Genomic DNA, 12,902 nt, shown 5'->3' with positions numbered 1-12,902 from the left:
TTGAAACCATCATTGCCTATAGATTTTCTCTGTATCTTTATTCACACCATTTGCAGAGCTTTGTTTCTGTATTTGAGAAGCCAATCTAAAAAGCTATGGAGATTGTCCTGGCCACTGTGGCTCAGTGGCTCCTATGAACCAGGAAGTCATGGTTGAATTCCATGTCAGGGCACATGCCCAGGTAATGGGCTCTGATCCCCATTAGGGGGCGCACAGAAGGCAGCCAATCGATGATTCTCTCTCATCATTGATGTTCTCTCTCTCTCCCTCTATGAAATCAATAAAAATATATTTTAAAAAGTAAAATAAAAACTATGAAAATTGTATTAATGTCAATAGCCATTAAATCCTGAAGTTTCTAAAAAGTTTAATATGAAAACAAAATAATTATGTTATTGGTGCTCATTTTAAAAAGTGCTCAGAGTTAATTATATAGGAGTTTATTATAAACAGAATAAAAATTATCTTTGACTCAGATAAGAATTTAAATAGTGCCCTGACAGGTTTGGCTCAGTGGATAGAGCATCGGCCTGCAGACTAAATGGTCCCAGGTTCGATTCTGGTCAAGGGCACATGCCTGTGTTGTGGGCTCCATCCCCAGTAGGGGGTGTGCAGGAGGCAGTCGATCAATTATCCTCTCTCATCACTGATGTTTCTATCTTTCTCTCCCTCTCCCTTCCGCTCTGAAATCAATAAACATTTATTAAAAAAAAAAAAAAAGAATTTAAATTGCAATTTTCAAAGCTTTTTTAAAAAACTGTTTTATCCACTAAACTCAATTAAATAAGTAAACATGAATTTCTATGTAAAAACACATTTTTTTAAGTTTGGCTGTATAGTCTGAGGCTGCCAAGTTCATAAAGAGAAGCTACTGAACCAGCCAGCTAGATCAATTCCATGCTGAGAGAGAAAAGATGCATTTTACACCTTTCTCAGGAAGAAACCACATGATCTGATGAAAGGATCTCCATCTGTACGAAGCCTGTTTTGCAGTGAGTGAAACTGGGTAGAGAAGTGGCTTGAAAAGGAACAAAAACTGATGGTGATAATAATTTTTTCTTTTTGTAAGCATTTATTATGTACAATGTACTTTAATAATTAACCAGTACTGTTGCACTTATCCTCACAGCACTATGTGTTAGGTAACATCATTAAAGTGTTCCCCTGAAAGAAATGTATTGTTACATTGTCCCCCTGGGTTACTCCTGTATGTGGGTGTCTCTTGCTCCCCACATTTCTCCAGCTATAGAGACAATAGTTATCATGGGATTCATGTCCTTCCGAGTCTATCGAAGTGATGTGCTGATTATTATGTCATAGAGGTTATTGCTTGTTAAGAAATTATGCAAGTGCTGCACAACAAACAACACTTATTAAGCATCTATCATATTCACAGATCCATAGAGAAAAACACAAACTCTATGAAAAGTAGAGAATGATACAGTCAATATACTCAAAAGATAGCTTACTTCTTTCTTTTATTTTCCCTTGTGGTTATACAATAAATATTCTTAGGGGATGTTTCTGTTCCTCCACTTAATTGTAATGTATTTCTGGATTTATGGTCAACCTGCAGAGCGCTTTGATCTTGTCATTATACATGAATGTTTGAGGAGGTATTTCCATCCTTATTTAATATGTATTCTGAACATCTACTAAGTAAACATATTGTAATATTTCTCTGGCTTTCATGGGTGTGCCAGATCAAAAAGAAAAACATTAAAAGGTAACATAAACCACAACTAAATTAATAAGTATCTATGGGTTGGATTCAGAGACTAAGACAAAAAATAACATTAAGGGCTGAAATCCAAATTGAAATCCTTTGTTAGTGTTTAAATAAGACTGGAAACTTCAAAGCTGAAAGAGTCCTTATATTTGTGTGTTAGGTGTTCTTAGTAACTAAAAATGCCCCCTTTCAACACTATGTTATAAGTAGAATCATGACTCTCTTATTATTCCAGTATTATTTGGACATTTGAAAATTTTTGAGCTACCTTAATAAAGCATCAATTTTAGAATCTTAAATAATTATCCATAATGCTCTCCAGTTTGGGAGCATTATGCTAAGCGAAATAAGCCAGTCAGTGAAAGAGAAATACCACATGATCTCACTCATTTATGGAAAATAAAGAACATTATAACCTGATGAACAAAAAGATAGATATAGAGGCAGAGAAGCATCAAACAGACTGTCAAATTACAGCAGGAAGGCTGGGGAGGTGGGAGGGAGGTAAGAGATCAACTGAAGGACTTGTATGCATGCGTATAAGCATACCCAATGGACGCAAGACACTGGGGAGTGAGGGCATGTATGGGAGTGGGGGTGGTAATGGGGGGATATGGACACATGTAATACCTTAATCAATAAAAAATGAAAAAAATAAAAAAATAATTATCCATAATTATAAAATGGACAATGCCAGAATATGACATTTTGATGTAAAATAATACATTATCGATATAATTCATGCCTTTAAATAAAGTCAAGGTCCTTAAGATTTAGATTTTGGAAATATATAAGCATTAGGATAAAATGTTCAGAGAAAAAACACACATTTTATTTGATGTATAAATTACGTAAAACTAATTGCATTAATAAAGTTATAATTAATTTGTCATCAATCCCATAATATGGGATATGAAAGTCATTTCAAGAGCTTGAAAGTGATAATCTAAGGATAAATAAAATAAAGCATTACTTTGAACACTAAGAAATGTAAAAATCACAATGTTAGTGTGGATAAAAGGTAAAGCTCATTTTAAAAGATAAATTCATGCATGATAATTAGTAATAGAAGATTCATATATACATATCCACAAATATATTTCCAATAGTCTCTCCAATGATATAATAGATTTGATATGCTTTTGATCATTTACAAATACTGATTAGTTTTGGGGTATTGTGGAGATAGCAGGTGGAGAGAGAGCACACAAAAAAGTCAGGATCTCTAACATTCAGTAGCTCATGTTACAAGTAGGATGATAGTCACACACGTGTATTAACTACAAGTGATTTTGGAGCAAAAAAACAGGAGTAACTTCATAGTAATAAAACTGTTAGCTCATTCAGGATTAGAAAGATGTTCATAAGTGATATAATTGTTTGACATTCTGAGGACAACTTTGCCCATGCACAAATAATCTTGGCACCAGTAGCCAATTCAGAACTCTGGTCTGGAAGAATTGGAAATCTGAAACAGGCTAGGGTTTATCATGTACTTATGAAATTGAAAAGTTACAATTTTCATCATTTAGAAGACCTCAAATATCCCCATTCAAAATCTCCTCTCAAAACTCCCTCTGCATGTACCTGCAGTGTTATCAATCACTGATCATGTCTGAAAGGATCTACTGCTCTTAGAATAAGAATTATATTTCTAATGTTTGAGATATTTCTATTGTGATGCTCACAACTATTTTAAAATTTATGGAATGGTGCTTCAGTCTGTTGCAAATTGAGAGCATATGTTCACTGGTGACAAGAACCAGAACAGTACCATACATTTTATGAACTGTTAATAAGTATGTAAACTGGTTGTTTTGTAGCCAAAACTCTGTTACTACTGGCATTAGTTGACTTTCCAATTTGGATTTCTGCTTGAAAATGAGTCTGTTCTAAAGTTATAGCTCTCTAATTTTGCTCAAAGTAGGATCAGATTTCATTTAAGGAACATAATTTTGGGAGGAAAAAGAAATGGGGCTGCACTGTTGCTTCTTTGTTCTTAGGTGAAGCCAGCATTCTCTGTCTAAAACAGAGAATGTGCTCATTTCCAGAAATTTAGCAGGCACCAAAACATGTCTGTTGAGTATACTTGTCAAACCTTGTCCTTTCTTTTCAATATATGGTTTTAAATTGGATAGATTAATCTCCCTAGCATGGCATGTCAGGTTTTGGAGAGTGTCTCTGTATGAAAAACAATTCATTATTCATATTTTATAAATGTATATAAAAAAATCAGATGGTATCTTCAAATATACTTTTAAACTAAAAAGCATTTTAGATGTAAATGATATTTTATTACTTTATTTTAACATCACTTTGTATATGCAGTTCCCTTCCCCCATTTTACTTCCTTTCATTCAAGATACCTCCTCCAATAGATTAGTATTATCATTAAAAAATGTTTATCAGTTATCTGCAATTTAAAAAAATTTGTTTCAGGAACTGTGTACTTCAAAGATAGAAGATATGATTCCTGTCCTTGATGATTTTTCTTTTCTACCAGTCACCCAAAGATCATAGTTTATAATAGGGTTTACTCTTAGTGTTGTACATTCTATGCGTTTTAAAAATGTATAATGACACAAATTCTCCACGATAGTATTATACTGACTATTTTAACTGCTCTTAAAATCCATTAATTTCATCCCATTCCTCCTCCCACTTCCCAAACACCTCAGGAAGTTTTGAGATATTTGAAGATATAGGCAGAGGGAAAAATAGCAACCTTCCATAAATATATTACTAAAGAGTGTTTGCAAAAATAAATATAGAAAGTGTTCAGGAGAGGAAATGATCACTCTGGCCTGAAATGAGCAGCAAAGGCTTAACTTAAGTGAAACCTAACAGGAGAATCAGAATCTTGAATAAGTAGAGAAATAGGTGTTCAGATTGAGACCTTGAGTGAACTCTAGAGGTAGGATGTGTATATGATAGGTTTTTGGTGTTTGATATGTGCTGTTTTAATAATTCTTATAGGACCCAAAGACCTTCGGGAACGCGTTTGTATCACGTCATGCCTAGTATCAATGAAGTGAGTCACTGATGTTCAGAGATTTCATTCACATCTGACTATAGTTCCTGTAATTCTTCCTTAGTGGTCTATTTCTAATGGGAAGTTTCTTAAAGGTCTGGGGCAGTATTGTTAGCCAAAATCAAATATTGACTCCTTTTTTCTCTCTCAGTGGATATTAATTAGGTCATCTTGTCCCAGGTAGAAGTATAATATAAAGGAGTAACGAGATAAGTTTGGAAATGTTGGGAGTTACAGGGAATAGATAGTTAGAAATTATCAGGAAGTATATGTTGAACACCTATTGTGTATTAGTTACATTGTGTTTACTACAATGAAAAATACAAAAATCACTGAAATTTATCTGTATCTTCAAATTTATTGATTCATAAAGAACACAAAATATGAAACAAAGAACAGGAAGACATATGGTTTGATTCTGAATTGGGAAAGCACATACTTAAATACCGAAGGTCATGGCTGTGAATTAAATCCTGCACTAGGAGCCTTAACACTGGCAGAAAGCACACAACTCTTAAAAGACATCTTATACACAAATTCTAGGGTCTTCTCATGTATGTTATCAGTCCTGGTACACATTTCTTGGTAAATGCGGGTCTTTTCTGTTTAGAATTCCTGTAATAATTACTAGAAGGAAAACCATTAACTAGAAGATGATGTCTCCAGGGGATAAAACAAGAATGACAGTTTTAGATTATGTAATGTTATTTTAACAAGGAGTTACTCAACAGAAGCATTTGGTTCTGTTGAATTGTAAGGACATAGTTACAAAATATATGTAAATAACAGTGGGTACATTAGACATTTTTTGCATTTAGTCAAAGGGCACTAGGTACTCCCAATTATCTAAAGGGGGTGATTGCCTTTCTTTTGATAACCCTGAGTGTACTCTGATACTCACACATGGTCATATTGAGAGCCACCTAGGCTGTAGGCAACAGTGTTAATCCTGAATCTGAGTGAGGAAACAGTACATATCATAACAAAGAACAGGTGTTTGAGATTGTTGCCCATTTTGCATTAAAAACTTTTCTTCTTTTCATCAATAGGCAATTGAAAATTTACTATATAAGCAACATCATCACTCTGAGCAGTAAGCTTAACTATGAAATTCAGAAAACCTTGTAGATTTGGGCTAATTTGGAGAAAGGTCAGTATGAATTTTAATATTGTTTCATTGATCTTTAATGTAAACATTAATTTGAGCTAATTAAATATTTGTAAGTTGAAAACTTGCTGCAACTGCTTCAATAAATACATAAGTTTATGAAGATATTTTAAAACCTGTTTTCTTGGGCAAATAAAAATGCTTCATACAATGAGGCTTACACTGTCAATGTACTTGGCAATTCTTACAGTGTGTGTGAGTAGAGAACTCAACTCAACCCTCCCAGAGAACTGCCAGCAGGTTGGCTTCATTAAACACCAACTCACCTATGCATGAAAACTAGTGTACGCTAGTTATACACTCACTTGAGAATAACAAGATGTGAAAGGTTTTTGTATTCAATTGTATTCAATTATCTGTATAACTTTTCCCCTAAAATATATTTAAAATAATCACTATGCACAGTGTATTATGAGCTTCAATTTCCATTGTATAAATTTTGAGAGATAATATTTGTCCTACTGATTATTGTGGAGATCACATATACATTATTTTGCTCAGGCGCACATAACATATACGTGAAAGTTTCTATCCAGATTCTAAACAATATTTTGTGTATGCTAAGCATTCTTACTAGTATGCAATAATGGAAAATTTGTCTTTATATTTGCAGTACAGATTTCTTGAAAAGTACCCTCAATTTATTTTTTGTCCTCCATTTAAAATAAGCAACTCTCAACACTTTATGATATCTAGGCTAGTATAGATTTAATTTTCTCTGCTAGATTGTAAAATTGACCACATTTATTTTGTGGAATATCCTATAAAGAAATGGAGGTGCTCTGGCCTTGCGTTTGAGCTGGTCTTGTGTGACTTGCTTTGACCAATAGAATGCAATGGAAGTAATATTGAAGCCATTCTGAGCCCTGGACTCAAGAGGCCTTACATTTTTGTGCTTCCTCTTGGAACCCTGAACTAAAATATGAATAATCCCTGACTAACACCCTGGATGATGAGAGACCACATTGGGGCAGACATAAGCCCTCCAGCTGGAGGTCATCTTAAGCAATTTCCCAGCTGACAATGCAGCTGCCTACAATGGATGTAAAAGCCCTACCTAGTTCCGAATAACACCCAATTGAGCTAATCTCATATTGCTGCATACAAAATAAAATGGCTATTGTTTTGAGCCACTAAGTTTTATTTTCAATAGTTATGACATGGGCCGCATGTGCACCAAGACCACGAAGAAGGAGGCCCAGTTCATCATCAAGAAGTACTACAGGCGCCTGGGCAATGACTTCCATACCAACAAGCGTGTGTGCGAGGAGATTGCCATTATCCCCAGCAAGAAGCTCAGAAACAAGATCACGGGCTATGTCACACATCTGATGAAGCGGATTCAGAGAGGCCCCATGAGAGGCAACTCCATCAAGCTGCAGGAAGAGAAGAGGGAGAGGAGAGATAACTATTCCCTGAGGTCTCAGCCCTGGATCCGGAGATCATTGAAGTTGATCCTGACACTAAGGAAATGCTGAAGCTCTTGGACTTTGGAAGTCTATCCAATCTGCATGTCATTCAGCCTACATTTGGGATGAATTTCAAAACACCTTGTGGAGCCATTTGAATCTTTTGTTGTGCTGTAATATTATCAATAAACTATAGACAAATCAACAAATAAACAAAAATAGCTATGAGGCAAAAACCTAATTGATACACCTACCAATGGTAGTAATACAGAACTGATGCATCAAAGGCTCAACTCATATAATCTCTTTCAAGTCATTCGTTTTTCTTTTTAAAAAATATATTTTTATTTATTTCATAGAGAAAGGGAGAGGGAGAGAGAGATAAAAACATCAATGATGAGAGAGAATCATTAATCGGCTGTCTCCTATACTCCCCCTACTGGAGATCAAGCCCACAATCTGGGCATGTGCCCTGAAGGGGAGTAGAATCATTACCTGGTTCCAAGGTTGATGCTCAACCATTGAGACACTCCAGCCAGGCTCTCATGTCATTCTTGAATCTGTTTTTATTCACACTATCAGAATACCTTTCACTTGTCCCATTATAATTACATTGTTTTCATGAAACAGTTCTCTGATCTTTAAGAGCAGTTTAAATTCTCTAGGAAACCCTTTTGATTTGATGATATCTGGAGTGAGCATGCTCTCAATTAAAGGACAAGTCTTTGATAAAAATATTAAAGAGCACAAGTCTTTCCCCCAACTAAACTCACATATTACATTATTCAATAAGCACTATTTTTTAATCAAAAATGTTATCGGGTCCACTTGTTGCTCTTGGGGGTGGGCTTTTTGAGATATCACAAGAAAAATAATTTTCTGAGGCTCACATGAAAGAACAGTGATTTATATTTGCATGGAATTAAATCCCTGAGTTTCCAAGGTCTCATTTTCTTTTGTTCCACTAAGGAAGAAGTGTAGCTGTGGCTTCAGTAGGGCTAGAATCAAAGCCAGTGTCCAGACCTTCCATTCCATGAGTGCACAGTTTAATACAGCATCAGGCTAGCTAAATTTATGTTCCCAGCTGTAATCCATCAGTCCATTATGTGTAGGGTTTGCAGGGTCACATGGCTATGTAGGGAACATGGGTGAGCACAAGAGAACCACAAGAACCAAGAGCACCCAGAAAACTAGCTCCTTGGATTGGGGGATTATCTATTCCCAAATTTTTGCAGGCTTGCTTTGACCCTGCCTACTCTGGCCAATGATCTCTGTTCCTGGGTTTGACTAACAGGCATTTCCCCTATGCCACTCCAGCTTCACTGCTCATGTGCCCAACTCCCTTTTGTCCAGTCCCTTCCCCCAATAATCTGTAGGATATGGGGAAGTGTGAAATTATACTGGTGAAGCTGCCCAAAGGACATGCCTATATGTCTGGCCTTCCCTTTGCTCCTTTTCTATCTATATATATAAAAGCCTAATATGGCCCTGGCCGGTTTGGCTCAGTGGATAGTGTCGACCTGCGGACTGAAAGGTCCCAGGTTCAATTCCAGTCAAGGGCATGTACCTTGGTTGTGGGCACATCCCCAGTAGAGGGTGTGCAGGAGGCAGCTGATCGATGTTTCTCTCTCATCGATGTTTCTAACTCTCTCTCCCTCTCCCTTCTTCTCTGTAAAAAAATCAATAAAATATATTTTTAAAAAATCTAATATGCAAAGTGTTCCCAAAGGAGTTCGACTGCCCGGGAGTTCAATTGCTTGCTATGACGTGTGCTGACCACCAGGGGGCAGCGCAGAATAAAGGAAGGCCCTGGCTGGCAGCCAGGGAAAAGAGGCCTTGGCCGGCAGCCGCTAGGGACCCTACCCATGCATGAATTTCCTGCACTGGGCCTCTCGTTATTAATAACTAGCTAATTATAGCAGAATCAAAAATACAAATTTAGGAGAAATTAAATTGTATAAAGGTGTAAGATTATCAATTCAAATTCTATTATCAAATCAATTCTATTATCAAATCAAATTAAATGTTACAGATGCTTTATCAAACTCATTCACATGTGTTAAAATTATCCACATTTTAAAGTGAGAGATATATATGAAAAATGTGTGTTTGTGTTTCTTATGCATACTTAAAAACAGTAATATTTTTCCTATTTTATACTACCAAAATGAAATTTTCTATGAAAAATGGGCTAGCATGTAAGTATGGAATTTAAAAAGGCTGAAATGGTTTATGTCCAAATAAGCAGAATGGAATAATGCACATAAACAACTTGTACACATAAATTATATCTGCATACTTGTTTTTACTCATCTTATTGATTTATTCACAAAAAGACAATAAGCATAATGAGGATATGCATGTGTGGGGCAGGGGATATATGAGAAATCTCTCTACTTTCACCTCAATTTTTCTGTGAATCTAAAATTACTTAAAAACAATAAAGTCTTAATTTAAAAAAGACAATAAGGAGATCATTAGTACCGGGCAGACATACTGACAGTCGCATATTAGATTGTATATCTGATTATAGTGATGATAGAAACTGTCAGTTTTTTCAATCATCCACAAACATCAGGCCAAGAAGCCACCAAAAGATAATAACTATGCAATATTAGTGAAATAAAATATGAATTAGAGAAATTAAAATAAAATAAGGACTAGCTTATTTTGTTAAACTATCTTAGATAATCTATTATCTTTCAACACAAAAATACTTTAAAAATCTGCTGGACATCAAAGGAAGATCAATCTGAATTAAGAATGGCTGATTACAAATTGTTTTCAAAGAGATTAATTTCAAGGGCATGCAACAATCCATAATGTGGCCAAATGCATCATTGGATCCTCTTTCAAAAATTGATGTAATAATTTATATATTTTTTCTTATTTTGCTCATTTAATATATTTGGTGTAAATGTAAGCTTCAGCTTTATGCTTAAATTATTCCTAATTCTCAATTACTAAAAACTTTACCAATATTAATATTTGAGATAGATTTGCTATTAATATTTTTCAATTTAAAAAATGAGACTCATTGATTAATAATTTTTTTTCTGGCTTAAGTATGTTTTCATTATACTGTTCACTGTAATGTTTTATTTAGTTGATAAAATGTGGAAATTTTTTATACATTTCTGTGGTTTATGGGAGGGTGAGGACAAAATATAATTATAGGTTTCCTCAGGAAAACTGAGGATATGATTTCACAAAAGTGTAATCTTTCTAAGGGAATATATCAAGTTATATGTTTCTTAGCATGGTATCTATAGAGCCATGCACACTATCTGGCACATAATATTTGCTAAAAGATAGAATAAATAACTTACCAGTGATCTTGAATCAGTCATTAAGGATGTTTTAGAATAAAATTTCAGGGGAAGTTATAGGACAAAAATTTTGTTATTACTATACTCTTATTATCCTTTTACTGTTGGCTCATTGCTATTATTTTAGTGTCAACCATTTATAATTAGAAAAGAAAGGATGACCAATAAAAACAGTTTCTCACTTACACAATGACTTCAAAAAGTTTAAAGTCTGTATCTGGGAAATAGATATGTGCTTTACCATAGAAACAACATTAGAAATAATTAGATTGCTGGTGTGGAACACAAATTCCTATTTGATCATTACATAGCTAAATTATATTACTAATGGAACAAGTCTAAATTCCAAGTTCACAGAGTTGCAGGGCACACAATACAGCAAGAACAAGACTTTCACTTTTTTTATAATAGGGTTTTCCAATGTTTTATATATATATAATAGTAGCCCGGTGCACAAAATTTGTGCACGGTGGGGGGGGGGTGGGGGGTGGGCCGGGGGGTCCCTCAGCCCATCCTGCACCCTCTCCAATCTGGGACCCCTCTGGGATGTCTGACTGCAGGTAAGTACAACACAGATGAGTAAGACCCTATAATCTGATAAATAAAATTATTGGGAGCTACTGTTTTGAGGTATTATTACATATTCCCACACATTCTCCTTTGTTTTCTCTTTTTTCTCTCTCCAAGATAAGTAGCTGGTTTTGCCTTTATTGCTAATGGAGAAAGATTCAACAGAACATTCTGGATGGTGGCTACCTGGGTGTAGACATTTACTGAGCTGTACAATTGAGATTTCTGTATTTTACCTGGACATTTGGCTCCTGTGTTTGCATAAACATAAGCAGTGGCTTCTAACCCACAGGTTAGAATCATCCAGGGACACTTAAAATTTACTGATGGCTGGATACTCTCCAAATCAGCAAAATCAGAATCTATGGAAATTGAAAGAATTGGAACACTAATTTCTGAAGGGGTAGACTTGTTGTTTGGAATATTTTACACACACACACTGCTCAAGTAATTCCCATGAACAGCTATCATTGAAAATCAACCCCCAAGGGAATTTAGAGTCCTTGTAAGGGGGCAGAAGAATTCAGGCACAATAAATAGACAATTGTGTTGCTACAAACAGTAGGAAATGTGGGCCTTCCCTCATGCCCTACAGCAGCCTCCCTGGCCCCGGATGGAACAAGACTTTGTGGGCGGAGCCTGACGCTACCTGCCCCACCTCCCCGGGACCCTGATGAAACAGGACCCCTCGGTCGGGCCCTGGTGCTGCCTGCCCTGCCTGGGTATACAAATTTACCTGCCATCTTGGTTGGGTTAATTTGCATATCACTCCTGATTTGCTGGTAGCGTAGCGGAGGTATGGTCAATTTACATATTTGTCTATTATTAGGTAAGATACATATATAAATATATGATTGTCTTTGGGCTTGCTTATCTGCTTTTTAATTTTTAAAAATTTCTCCTTCCTTAGGGTCCCAAGAAGTCCCAGGAGCCCTGTGTATCAAAGTATGAGATATAACTTAACTTCTTTCCTCTTCATGTTTAAATAGAGCAATTAGGAAGGAAAGATGCTAATTAAAGCAATTCACACTGAGGTAGGAATAACTGAAGGCTTTTTAACAAGGTTCAAGAGAGATATTTGCATTTGTCTTTTTAAAAAAGATCATTAACCAAACTGTACTTTAGTTGAAATAATTTTAAGCACTATTTCAAAGTAAGGTTAAAAATAAAGATGATGTGAGTGAAGACATTTTGGAGCAGTTAGCTAGAATAATAAAGGTTTATTTTGAATGACTTGGGGTATTGTTTCCTCTGAGCTATCTTTTTATTTCACAAATTCTTTATTTCTTTATTTTTCAAGACAGTTGCTAAGAGTACCAAGTTGTCATCATTCATTTTATCTGAGCTTATTTTGAAAAAATAATATTTCTCAGTGAAATTATATTGGTATCTCTTCTTAGAAGATAGGTAGAACAAAAATTGATTAACAGAATGTTGACTGGAAGTCAGATGTTTTGAAATCAAGAAATGCTTTGATTTTTCTCAAAACTTTGCTTTTGTAGCCAAAATAATCTTTTAATTTTTGTTTGTTTGAATGGTAATGACAGTATTTTTTTCTCTTTAAAAACTGAAAACTAAACCCATACATAGCCTATATCATATTTTGTGGCTCAGATATTACTCCTGGCAGGGGACAGTGGGTTCAGTGACAGACACATCAGGCTGT

The 12,902-nt window shown here is 35.3% G+C and overlaps 1 protein-coding gene and 1 pseudogene across 9 annotated transcripts in view; one reads left to right on the top strand and one right to left on the bottom strand.

Annotated features, from left to right (window-relative positions):
• ROBO2 (roundabout guidance receptor 2) overlaps positions 1–12,902 on the bottom strand; it is a gene marked incomplete at its 3' end in the record, with an annotated part of 1,552,622 nt that overhangs the window by 745,798 nt on the left and 793,922 nt on the right. The gene's annotated exons all lie outside the window — the stretch shown is intronic.
• LOC308243187 (small ribosomal subunit protein eS17-like) lies at positions 7,089–7,495 on the top strand (annotated as a pseudogene). Its single transcript has one exon. The product of its transcript is annotated as a small ribosomal subunit protein eS17-like (transcript).

This window comes from Plecotus auritus (assembly GCF_963455305.1).
Source record: "Plecotus auritus genome assembly, chromosome: 2".
NCBI classification, from domain to species: Eukaryota; Metazoa; Chordata; class Mammalia; order Chiroptera; family Vespertilionidae; genus Plecotus; species Plecotus auritus.
Note: the sequence above shows the minus strand (reverse complement) of the source record. Positions and strands in the feature narration are given on the sequence as shown.